Raw genomic sequence first — 13,605 nt, 5'->3', positions numbered from 1 at the left:
GGAATTTTCAAGCTTGGCCCTTCTCTTCTCCACACTTATCTCCGCACTTCCACATCTTCTTAACATCTTTTCATACCTTTCGTCATCCCGCAATTTGCACACTTTCAAGGGTACCATGTCCAAGACTGTCCGTTTCCCATTGTCATTACTCCAGCACAACTATCTCATACCACTGAATAGCTTACGAAACAAAACGAAAACACAACATAACCTTTTAATCAACGTTATCACATCTTGCCTTCAAGCCGCGTAGACTGATGGGATAAGATTCCTCCACCACCGCCACTGTATCACATAGGCACTGTAGCTTTCAGGGCTGATTATTCTTGGTTTTATGACGTTTCGTGATTTTCGTTTGTGGAGGTGTAGACAATGCATATGCTTCTCTAATGTTTATTAACTTTCTGTTCTCTCTCCACAGTGCATGTTACTGCTTTCTACTCACATGGAACAAAAAACAAAAACTTATATTTCACACACATTCAAGTTCAATTTCTCGGTCAGAAGCTCATTCAGACCCAATGTACTATTATTCCACTAGGACTGCGTCCTCTCTTGAGTACTTTCAAGGCTGAGCACCCGCTCCTTAACCTGAGACAAACGCTTTTGTAACACCAACCCATTCCTTCCATAATACATAAGATAATAAGACATGCAAATTGAGATGGGTCATAATATTTAACCTCACACATTACGTACCGGGACTCGTTCGGTGTAGACCAATACAAAAATAAATCATCTACTAATACCCTCTAAAGTATTCACTCTCTCATTCACTTACTAAGGTGTCAAATTGAAATATAAGTTATCCGGAAGTCACGTGCGTTCCTTTACATCCCAGTACTCCATAATGTCTCATAACAGACCTTCCTCTCTTCTATTCGGTCTCATAGGGCTCCTTGCAAAATATATGCAGCTGACTAATATTCCTGGTTCTTATTAACGCTATTCTCACCTTTACCGTATATCTGAAGCTGCGCACTGTCTCCCAAGCCGGGCTCTTCTTTCCAACTGCCTTCATTTACTCCCAATAGCTACTAATGTAATTTGAGTTAATACATATTTCGCAAACTACTCTCTGATTTCACTTGCACCTACTCGGTTCAGCCATTCCTTCTTACCCCATAAACCTTGCCCACAGTTTTAAGCCATTCCCTAAAGAATTTACTTTTGCTGATATGGTGCTTTCCCCTATATTTACCTGACTCAAGTGTCTCCATCTCTATGACATTTGCACGAATAACCTGCTGAATCCTCATTGGTCTATAATGTAGTGGTAAGAATTTATGACACACCGCCTTCTGATTGCTTGATTATCTATGAAACCGTATCAAAACTTTCTGACCTAATTCATAGCTTTGCGTTTTCTCATTCCTATCAATTCTACCATTTCTTTTTGACACTGTTGCTCTTATCTTCTTTATGGTCAACTCAGAAACTTCTCTGTGCCATTGGTGTTCCTGTTCGGGAACTCTACCATGTCTGTAACCTAGTCTGCTGCTTGCTTATTCTTCAGGACGGCACGAATTTCACGTCTGGTTAGTCTCTTTCTCCTCTAACTGTAACTCTCGCAAATCTTCATGTTCTGTGTAATTTATACTGTAAGTAGGTTCAAATGGTTCAAATGGCTCTCACCACTACGGGAATTAACATCTGAGGTCGTTAGTCCCCTAGAACTTAGAACTAATTAAACCTAACTAACCCAAGGACATCACAAACATCCATGCCCGAGGCAGGATTCGAACCCGCGACCGTAGCGGTCGCGCGGGTTCATACTGAATCGTCTAGAGCCGCATGGCCACTGCAGCCGGCTAAGCAGGCTGTTTAGGTTTTTATGTTGGTAACGTCACGTAGCGCCCTGTATGACTATCACTGGCTGTGCTGTGTGCAGTCTGTGGCTGGTTGGCATTGTTGGAATATTCGCTATTGTAGCGTTGGGCAGTTGGATGTGATCAGCGCATAGCGTTGTGCAGTTGGAGGTGAGCCGCCAGCAGTGGTGGATGTGGGGAGAGAGATGGCAGAATTTTGAGAGCGGACGATCTGGACGTGTGTTCATCAGAAAGAGTAAACTTGTTATACTGTATATCGTGAACTGATATATATATGTGGACTTTTGAATATTATTAAGGTAAATACATTGATTGTTCTCTATCAAAATCTTTCATCTGCTAACAATGCCTATCACTAGTTAGTGCCTTCAGTAGTTAGAATCTTTTATTTAGCTGGCAGGATTGGCGCTCGCTGTATTGCAGTAGTTCGAGTAACGAAGATTTTTGTGAGGTAAGTGATTCATGAAAGGTATAGGTTATTGTTGGTCAGGGCCATTATTTTGTAGGGATTATTGAAAATCAGATTGCGTTCCACTAAAAATATTGTGTGTCACTTTAGTGTTGATGAGAATAATTAAAGAGAGAAATGTCTGAGTATGTTCATTTCTGCTCAGCTGTTTGAAAATCAAATAACGTAAGAGGTTTATCAGCACAGTAATTCATAAATTTTTCTAAGGGGAGGTTTCAATACATCCTGTTTCTGTGTTGTGTCGGGGTCTCCTATATCTCATACCTGTAAAGTTCCCAATCCCAAGTCATTGTTCACAGGACAGCCCCACAATCGGACCTGTATGGGTGGTAACTTATGGCACTTGCAGTAGCTGTGCTGATTGTTTTCTTCACATCTGAAATCTGCATCACTATTACTATCATTGTAGCCATTGTGACCATCCCTTTATTGACCATCTGTATTATTCAATCTCCTACAGTTCTGAGGGGTAAAGTTTAAAATGTGCTCAGCCATTGGGATGTGAATTGTTATTTTTTTCTGGTATTGAGGTCGTTCTGGCCAGGAAAATTATTTCCCCGATCTGTTGGCTGATGTGGTCTATAACTACCACAATGCACAAATTCTATTTCTTGCAATAGATCCTTAAACTCAGCTATTTCATCAATGAAGTGTACAGAAAGAACGATTTGGTATTGTCTAAATAATCTTTGGAATCATAATCTGACCATCTCATCTGAACCATACGGTACATCCAAGAATTGATTCTTTTTCAACATTTCTTCTAAAAAATTTACGACTACTCAGTCCTGTCCCTTTGAAGTCATGTTCCACAATAATTTCATTCTCTACTCTTGTCTGCTTTTGGTTTGGCCAGTAGTTGGCCAAAAACGCCTCCGTCAGTTTGTGATAGGTTGCACGTTTTGCCCGATTGGTCTTGTTTTCAAAGCAAGTTCTCCCTAGAATAAACTGAAAATGTACTCTGAATTGTTCCTCAACATCTGTAGCGTGGATTTAAATTGTCTAACTGTTACAAACAGGCTTTGCGATGGAACATATCTCTGTTCTCCTTGAACTCAAGATACTTAGTCGCTGACACGTAATCAAATGACTTAAGCCCAAATCTCTTTGCCTTTCCATATAACTCCACATCTGCGTGCTTCATTGTTCCATTGCGACTCTGAACGGATTGATCACCAAGCACTTTTTCTTTCTCTATCTGAAATGTCTTCATATTCTGTGGCTGTGGGGTGGCATACAATTTTTGATATGCTCCGTGCTTCTGCATAAGATCCTAGCGCCCATCACTCGTTCTTTGAAACTGTCGTAATCTCTCTCTAAATGCTCTACTTGTTGCTGACGTCTATGGTTAATATATGTTTTTTTGTTTCTCCTTGAATTGTGTAGTAACCATAGCTTCTGTGACTCACCTATTGAAGCTGTGACTGTGCCCTCAGATTTTTTGCAATGATTCCATATTTCTTTCCTGATGTTGCTGTTCTCCATTCGCAGTTATCCATTGCCTTACACAACTACAGCTCAATATTCTCTTCACTAATGCCAAACAGATCTCCTGCCATACTTACATGCCTTTCTACATCCCTTGGCTCATCCTCAGATTCCTGCCTTTCCTCTACCACTAACCTTTTGATTCACTGTTGAAAGTTTCGCCAATAGCTGCCGCTTCTGCTCCTCTAGTTTTTTGACGCTAGGTCCCTTTTGTTTTTCTCTTTTCCTATCCCACTCTTGTGCTCCCATTTTCCCTATCATCTAAATCTTTTCTCAGTTCCCTTTCTCTTTCCACATCCCCCTATAGGGGGATAGTTTGGTTTTATTGGATTTATAAGCTGTAATTTTGGTTTACGTATTTGCAGCACTGCATCCCATGCCAAGCAAGGTGAGGTAATAAAATGTGCAGGATGTAGTTGATATGTCCTAACTCGGATACCGTGAAAGTTTACGGAGAAGTCTGCAAGGAGCCGGCCGGAGTGGCCGTGCGGTTCTAGGTGCTACAGTCCTGAGCCGTGCGACCGCTACGGTCGCAGGTTCGAATCCTGCCTCTGGCATGGGTGTGTGTGATGTCCTTAGGTTAGTTAAGTTTAATTAAGTTTAATTAGTTCTAGGCGACTGATGTGCTCAGAAGTTAAGTCGCATAGTGCTCAGAGTCATTTTCTGCAAGGAGCACCACATCAGTTTTCAGATATAAATCAGAATATTCTCCAAGTGTCTAAGCATTGAATGCATTCCATACTCTGTAGGCTCTCTGATATTAAGCCTCTTTTAACTTTTTACATATTGTCAGGCATTTAAAATTCTCGGTTGTGGGTACGCGATCATCCGACACAACCAATTCTTTGCTTATGTACTTGCACGGATAGATTACCTTACGATTAACGAGAGTGAACTTCCGATCATGAGGAAAATATGCCCTCATAATCTTGAGTTCATTGGTCTTTAAGTACGATGCACATTTCTCAGGGAAGCAAGTAAAAAAATAATCAGTCAATAAATCTAAAATTTATATTTCAGTGTCCTTCTTGGTGCATTACTCGAATATTCTTTGTCAATTATTTATATTTTTCCACGTTCGATGTTAGAAAAGGAACACAACCTGTATTTAATGTAATATCTTCATCGCCATCTGTTGTCTTTTATTCACGTAAGTTCATGATCAGTAAATGCATATCGTAATTGTTGTAATTGTGGAATACAATGGGCACAGTTTAATTATGCTTGTTGTTCACAGTGGAGCTGAGATGTGCTGAGCAATGACAGTGCGCCTCACCTGAGAAAATTATTCTTTCTGTGAAGTTCTCACTCTCCACTTGTCGAGCCAAGACCCACTGGGCAGATTTGTGTCTCTTTCCACGATCTGCAGGTTTCACCTCTTGTGAAGTTGAATCTTGTAGCATGTATTTTCAGATGTTTTGAAAGGATTTCATGCAATGAACTAGGTGTAAAATTCAATTGTTGAACTCGTCGGCGAACCGATTTTCTGGTGCTTACGGTGACATTGTCATACACGACGGCAATGTTTTCTTGTGTGCGAACAGAACACAGTCGTCCTGTTGTCCTTAACATTTGAAACTGAACCCGTGGTCTCAAACATCCGAATCAGCTTCCGAGCTGATGATTTTGTTGGAGCAGCATTAAGTCAGAGTGTCACACGCAATTCACAAACGGTTGCAGTAACACTTCCACTCTTTTTGTAATAACTTTTTATCGCTTGAATACGTTGCTCAGTTGTCATCCGCTCCATGATGAAAATAAACTTCAAACAAGAATTCTCACCTTATTGAAGCTATCCGGCTAATAATGGGAAGGATCACAGATGACAAACATGACAAGCCACTGCTGCCAACCGTCACATGACAAAATGATGCAAAATTCAAATTCGTCCCTACTTCCTGGACAGCTGTTCGTTCAGGAGATATGACGATATAAACACTGGGGTGCGTGGAATACAACATTGTCTTCAACCAGAACGGTTTTACATCCCTAACGTCAAATATGTAACACATTAAGTCGTTTGTAAAGTTTGAATCTGTTTTGTACGAGGGGATTCGACTCTTTAAAGAAACGGAATTGGGGGAGGGCGTGGTAAATGGTATTTTATCTAAACGTAATACGGAGATCATTTTGCTTAGTAAAACAGCTTACGGTATTACGTGTGTTAATCTGCAGAAAAATACGTCTTGGACGGAAGGCAAGTATCGCGATGTATTCAAATGTCTCGGTTAAAAATTCTTCACTTAGCACGTTATTTACTTTTTCAGACTCCCCAACTGCATTAAGCTGTAATCTAACTTACACACGTCAAATTGTTCGTACATGTGTTTTCGATTAGACACGGTTTCGTCTTGTGGGTATTGGTACTCTGTTTCGCTCCCCGTACGTAATTCCAACGAATGGTTTCGGTCACATAAAAAGTTAAAGCTGATTGTATCAGGTCCGGGGTTTGGGCTGATTGGCCAGACGTAGAGTGAAACGGAGATTTGATTAGGGATTCATCAGGCGGCCTGCGCGGTGCGCATCTGTGGAATAGACGATGCCAACTGCAGCCACCGCCCATGTTTGCGCACCTGCGCACAACCAACGGCTGCACAAGGCGACACAGCTCTTTGGTTTTGCATTATTTCACAGCTGCAGTGTAAAATGTTTTCCGTAGAAAAGTACGCGAGCTCCAGGGCCCACACAAGTTCTCCGAGTACACTGCTCATTGAAATGAGAGTATCATTACTTCTGCAGGTCGGTTTCCGAATTGCTGTCACAGCAAAGTAGCTCCGTGTACATATTGATATATGAGCGGTAATAATTGGTTACAGCCTGTAGATTCTTAAAGCTTGGAACCAATACTCACTCTTTGCTAATTTTGAGCATTTATTTATTTATCAGCATCCATAACAGTGCAGTAGGAAACCGTACAGTCAGCAATCACAGTGTTAAACGCTGTTACATAGTACACTGAAGAAATTTAGGGTCAGACATAAGTGTCTAGTGTTGCGTAGGTCTGCTTAGGGCAAATGATGCCGCTTGTACGTAATCTACGTGACACTGAGTGCCTTAAGGACCCATGCTTATCATGCTAGCTCAACCACCATCTCACCTCATGGAGACAAGTCGGAACAGAATCGGATGGATCACAACCCTCGTGATACCAGTCCAGATATTGTCAAAATGAATGAGATCAAATAATTTCGAGGACGAGATCCGTGTATTCGTATCAGCAAGCTATTCGTCGACCCTTCTGACGAGTGTCTAGAGCTCTAAAGCGGTCACTGACTTCCCAGGATATGTCCTGAACGGTGGTATAGGTGTAGGTCATAAAACAAGTCAGAATGAGCTACTTGATACACCCTGTATAGTTGTCTGTAATGGACTATGACAAACACATTAAAGGGAGCAAATGACCTATATTAGTATTCCCCAAGCCAAGATACTATCATCGTCGGTATGAATTGTATTCTGCTCTTAGGATGGGTACATCACACAATGCATTTCTCGACGCATTTGTGTCTTCTTACCAGTACGCCCGTTCATATACAGTTACTTATTAGCCCAGACGATGTGTTACTATACTTCGAGCTCCTTTCATTTCGGTGTTCATATATCTAGAAAGATTTCTGTCTCACACTGAATGTGGTTAGCGTAGGTACTCGTGGTTCAGCTGGTGCCATGTAGGGAAAATGGTTTTGGATGGTATTGCTAATGACGTACCGATTTTGTTGCAGTCAGCCGCCACTGAACTCATGCGTGACTACGGTCTGTCTGTCCGAAACTACACTAACAGCTAAACGACACCGTCTGCTGAAACCTCCTCACAGATTAAAGCTGTTTGCCAGACCACCACTCGGACCTTGGCCCTTTGCCTTTCTCCAGCAAGTGCTCTACCAACTGTGTTATTAACTGTCCCCCTCGCACCTTTATTTCCTCTATACCTTATCTTCAACTTTCCAAACTTCACTGACGTTCTCCTGCATACTTTTTGGGATTAGCACACCTGGAAGAGAGTATATTGAGAAATATGTCTTAGCCACAGTCTGGCTGATAGTTTCGAGAATTAATTTTCAGTCTGTAGCGCACACTCCACTGAGGAGGGCAAAATCCGTTGGTTGAGATTACGCAAGCAACTTGCTCGTAAGGAGTTTTACTCAGTGACTGAGGATATGACGATGATTAACGTGATATTAACCACAGGCAAAGTCGATGTCCAGTAGATCCAACAACGTGTACAAGCCGAGAAATCTAATAACTGCGCCAGTTTGTGGGAGACGTTCTCTACCGCTTGAGCAGTCCGTTATTGTATGTGCTAGTGGATAGTGGTAAATCGCGCACAAGGTTTAGTGTTTCAACCTACTCATTCTGTAGTTTCTTGAAACGGCTTTTTCCCTTTTATGTGTCTAGTCAAAGCATGCACCAATGACCCAAAACATTATGACCACCTGTTTTCAAACACTGTACAACAGAGATTCTGCTTGCCATGGTTCCAACAACTCCTTCACAGGATTCTACACTACTGGCAATTAAAATTGCTACACCAAGAAGAAATGCAGATGATAAACTGGTATTCATTGGACAAATATAATATACTGCAACTGACATGTGATTACATTTTCACGCAATTTACGTGCATTTATCAAAGTCGGAAACGTGATGGTACGCATTTCTCCTCCTTACACGAGGCATCACAACAACGTTTAACCAGGCAACGCCGGTCAACTGCTGTTAGTTTATGAGAAATCATTTTCAAACTTTCCTCATGTCACCACGTTGTAGGTGTCGCCACTGGCGCCAACCTTGTGTGAATGCTCTGAAAAGCTATTCATTTGCATATCACAGCATCTTCTTCCTGTCGGTTAAATTTCGCGTCTGTAGCACGTCCTCTTTGTGGTGTAGCAATTTTAATGGCCCGTAGTGTAGATGTATGTATCACTAGTCCCACAAATTACGCTGTAGGAGTTTACGGGTACGTAGCTGGCGCCCGATGTGTGTTCGAAAGGTACAGATCAGGCTCATCTGCTGGCCGAGACAACAGTGTGACTTCACTATAATGCCCCCTCAAACCACTGTAGCACGATTCTGGCCTTGCAACATGGACAGTTACCTTTCTGGAAGATGTCATCGCCGTAGGGGAGACTCAAAGCATGAAGTGATGCAGGTAGTCCTCAATAATATTCACGTAGTTCATTGCTGTCATGATACTTTCGATTATCACCATAGATCCCACGGAAGCCCAAGTCAACGTACCCCACAGCGTAATTCTGCCGTCGGCCTGCATCTGTGATGCAGTGCATGTTTCGTGCAGCCATTCGCCTGTATGACGGAGACCTGGTGTAACAAGAAATTCGATTCATTCGACAGGCGACACGTTCCTATTGATACACGGTGAAAACTCAGTGATGCGGCGCCCACTGCAATTATAACTGCCGATGTCGTTGGGTCAACACAGGAACATGTAGGGGTCGTGTGATGTGGAGTTCCACGTTCAACAACGTCCTTTGGACGGTGTGCTCCAAAACACTCGTGTTGCACCAGTATTGTACCCCGTGATCAGATCAGCCACAGATCGCTGCCTGTCCTGGGTTACACATTGGGAAACCCTCCCACCTCTACGTTTTGTAATGAGACGTGGTCGTCTAATACCATACAGCATACTCGTTACTTCATCATCGTTCAGCCACGTTCCATAGGTGCTCACGACAGTAGTACGCCAACAACGACCAATTTCGCCTTATCAGAGGTTCTCATTTCCAGCCGCAGCGGCAAAACAATGTGTCATTTGTCAACACCTCTTATATCTGTGGATTTCCGCATTTGCGAACCGTATATTTGCTATAATGAGTGCCCATTCGTCTCTCTTCCGCTTACATTCTTTCCTTACTACGTCACTTGCCCGCAAAACCACCAGGAGACATTCATCCTCGCGGTGGGCAATAGTCATAATGTTTTTGCTCGTCAGTGTATTACATTTCACTTACTGAAACGTCAGTTCAAATGATTCAAATGGCGCTGAGCACTATGGGACTTAACTTCTGAGGTCATCAGTCCCCTAGAACTAAGATCTACTTAAACCTAACTAACCTAAGGACATCACACATCCATGCTCGAGGCAGGATACCAACCTGCGACCGCAGCAGTAGCGCGGTTCCAGTCTGTAGCACCTAGAACCGCTCAGCCACCCCAGCCGGCGAAACGTCAGTAATAGGGCTTCAGTTAAAAAATATTTTACAAACAGTTGTTGACTAGCAGTACGTATCTCAGTACATCGAGCTCCAGAGATCTCTCGACATTCCTCCAAGCAACAGTCACCGATCACTGACTGACGTGTTCGTCGTTGCGACAGCTCTGGGAAATAATGATCATCGTTTTGGCAAGTATAAAGAAATTTATGTTGTTTTTTATGCGGACATTCGATGTAAACACTATAAAAAACCATTCACTGTTGATATAGACGAAAGGATCCGCGATGAACTTAAACTAAGCAAAAGTGATAAAATATAATTACGAATACAAATAGGTTTCAACTACATTTGCCTGTTTTCCGTGTTTCCTATCGTTAAAGAGTGTAAATATGAGGTTGGTGATAACCAGCGTCTCAAAATCTTCCACGATGGAGTCGACAACTAATCCATTTGGCAATTGTTCATGTAGGATACCGTGGGATAGCCAATTACGCTCGCAACCTATCACCTGAGAATTCAGATGTATTTATCAAGATCATTCTCTGCCGTGTAGTTCGTAAAAAACGAATAGAATTCCAATCTCTGCCATTGAAGATTCCATGGACAACACAAGTTTTTTTTTTAATTATCTTGATTGACCCAAATCAAGTATCTATGATTACTCGTGTAAGACACTGAATTTAGGCTGGGCGAAGACTTATCAGTAATATACAAGGTCTCATGGCAGAATAAGGTCTCCAGTAGATAATTCTGGTACTTTGATATCGTTTCTGCGATGTAACTAAAAGAACTAAACGTTTCGTATATGGTCTTTTGCCTGACTTTAGAAAGACAACAGAGTACCGGCGTTATAAAACTTGATCACCAATTTTGAGTTAAAACCGTGGAGGCAGCAGTTGAATCATCAGTTAATCATTCTAGGATGGTCAGGGTCACTAATTCGTGGCTGTCTAGTACTAGAGACAGACCAGTCATTAATCAGTTGTAATTTTTTGAGTAGCATAAGTCGATGTGAATTTATTTAATGTCATGGTAATCAACTAACAGCGTCGTCTGCGCATTACATCCTTCACCGGCCACCCATTATCAGCTTTTAGGGTTGAAATTTTCCTATGCCCTCAAGCTAACACGAACTCTCGAGATTAATGTGACTGTTTTTGGCCCAGATTTACGCTATGCTTCAGTTATCCATGATCCATAACAGGTTTTCAACAACAAAATTTGTAAATAGGAAACCTTATATGACTGAATTAAAAACAACAATAACAGCATTGTACTGACAATAATAACAGTTAATGAAATTTTTCACATACTAGGATAAGTTCAAATATTACCAAAATGTGATTCTTCGACCTTCACAGCAGTAGAAGTAGGAATACAAAACTCTTCTCGTGGCTCCGTCAATGAAAATCGTTCTAAAGTTTTGCAGATGGATTAAAGACGAAGGAAGAGAAATGCCAATGTTCTCCAGCGCAATTTTTTTTACAGCTGAAGTACCCTCCCTAGTCTTCATTTCAGTAGACGGACAGCGAAACACCAAAAAGATGCTGCTTCAAATACCTTCTTCATCTACATCATATTCCACAAGCCAACTAACCGTGTACGTTGAGAGTCACTTCTGTTACGAGTAACTGATATTCCCTTCTCTGTTCCACTTGCGAATGGCGCGTGGGATGTGGGTAAGCCTCTGTATTAGCTCTAATTCCTGGAATTTTCTCGGTGAGGTCATTCCTCGAGATGCATGTGGGGGGGAAGTAATATGTTGTCCGTCTCTTCCCGGAAAGCGCTCTCTCGAAATTCAAAAGTAAGCTCTCCGTAATGCACAACGCTTCTCTTGTAACGCCTGACCCTGCAGTTTGTTGAGCATCTCTGTAACGCACTCGCGTCGACTAAATCACCCCGCGACGAAACGCACCGCTCTTCGTTGAATCTTCGCTGTCTCTTCTATCAATCCTGCCGGGTAAGGATCCCAGACAACTGAACGGTACTTAAGGATCGGTCGAACAAGCGCCTAGTATGCCACTTCCCTCTTGTATGTGTTACATCTTCTTAAGGTTCTTTATATGAATCTCATTCCGGCATTTGCTTTTCTACTGTTTGCTTTATGTGATCATTCCAGTTAAGATCTCTCTGGATAGTTACTCCTAGATATTTTACAGTGGAAAACGTTTCCAGAAGATTGTCATAAACAGTGCAGATCTGCAGCAATGAATTTTATTTCCTATGAATTCGCAGTGTGTTATATTTATTTACGTTCAGGTTCAAATGCCCGTGGCTGCACTTTTAATCAATCCTCTACAAGTGATTTTACAAATCGGTACTGTCTTCTGGTGTTGCTATTTTCTTATAGAAAACCGCATGATCTGGGAACGATCTTAAAGAGATTTCGACGCTTTCTACCAGATCATTAGTATGTATTGTAAACAGTAAAGTTCCTTGGGGTAGTCCGGAAATTACCTTCACATCTGTCAGTTTTGTTCCCTTAAGAACGACGTTTTGAGTTCCGTCCGCAAGGAAGTCTTGAATTCAGTCACAAATCTGGTCCGATACACTATAATCTCGTATTTTATTCACTAACTGGCATTCCATGGTGTCGAATGCCTCCCTGACGTCAAGGAATACAGCATCAAACTGAACGGGGTTGTCTACAGCGCTATGGATCTCACAGAGGAATCGAGCGACCTGAGTTTCGCGAGATCTCTGTTTGGGAATCCAATTGACTTTAATAGAGGATATTATTATTCTCCAAAAACATTATAATTCTTGATCACAAAACATTTTCCATATTTCAACAACAGACTAAGTCAACGATGTAGGCCTATATGTGTATCTGTCCTATGGTTTTTTTATTTAATCTAAATACCTGCGCTATCTTCCAGCCACTACGTATCTTTCGTTGCTCCAGCGGTCTACGATAAACAGATGCTTGACCGAGAGCAAGCTATTTCGCAAAATCTTTTTAGGATTTTATACATATCTTATTGGTCCTGAAGCAGTTCATTATTAAATGATTGTAGTTGTTTTCCTATACCGCGATCGGTTATCTCAACATCTGTCATTTCGGCGTTAGTACGACGATTGAAAGAGGTGGCTGTGCTACGACTTTCCACGTTGAAACAATTTTGGAAGAGCGAATTCAGTATTTCGCCCATATCAATATTATATTCCGTTTCGGCGCCAGTATGGTCACTGAGTGAATAAATAAAGGATTTCGAAACGCTTACCGATTTTACATAATCTCATAACGTCTTAGGGTTTTTACTCAGTTTCGCTGACGAAATTTTACTTTCAACGTCATTGAACTTTTCTCTCATTGCTCTCCTTATGCTCATTTTCGTTTCATTCAACTATTGTTTGTCGGTTATGTTTAGACTTCTCTTGAATCTGTGATGAAACTATCACATCACGGTGGATGTTTCCAGCCCTTGAGACCTTACTCGAAATTGAATCTGTTATAAAACTATCAAATCACGGTTGGTATTGCCATCCCCTAAGACCTTACTCGGAATATATTTGTCTAAGGTATGCTGAAGGATGATTTATAATTTTTTTTCTATTTGTGTTCCACATATTCGTCCAAATCACTGAACATTTTATGCTGGATACTCACATACTCTGCAGTTTGTATCCTGTCACTCTTGTTAAT

Source organism: Schistocerca americana, chromosome X, assembly GCF_021461395.2.
Source record: "Schistocerca americana isolate TAMUIC-IGC-003095 chromosome X, iqSchAmer2.1, whole genome shotgun sequence".
Lineage (NCBI taxonomy): Eukaryota > Metazoa > Arthropoda > Insecta > Orthoptera > Acrididae > Schistocerca > Schistocerca americana.
The sequence above is the reverse complement of the archived record's forward strand: the minus strand, read 5'-3'. Positions refer to the sequence as shown.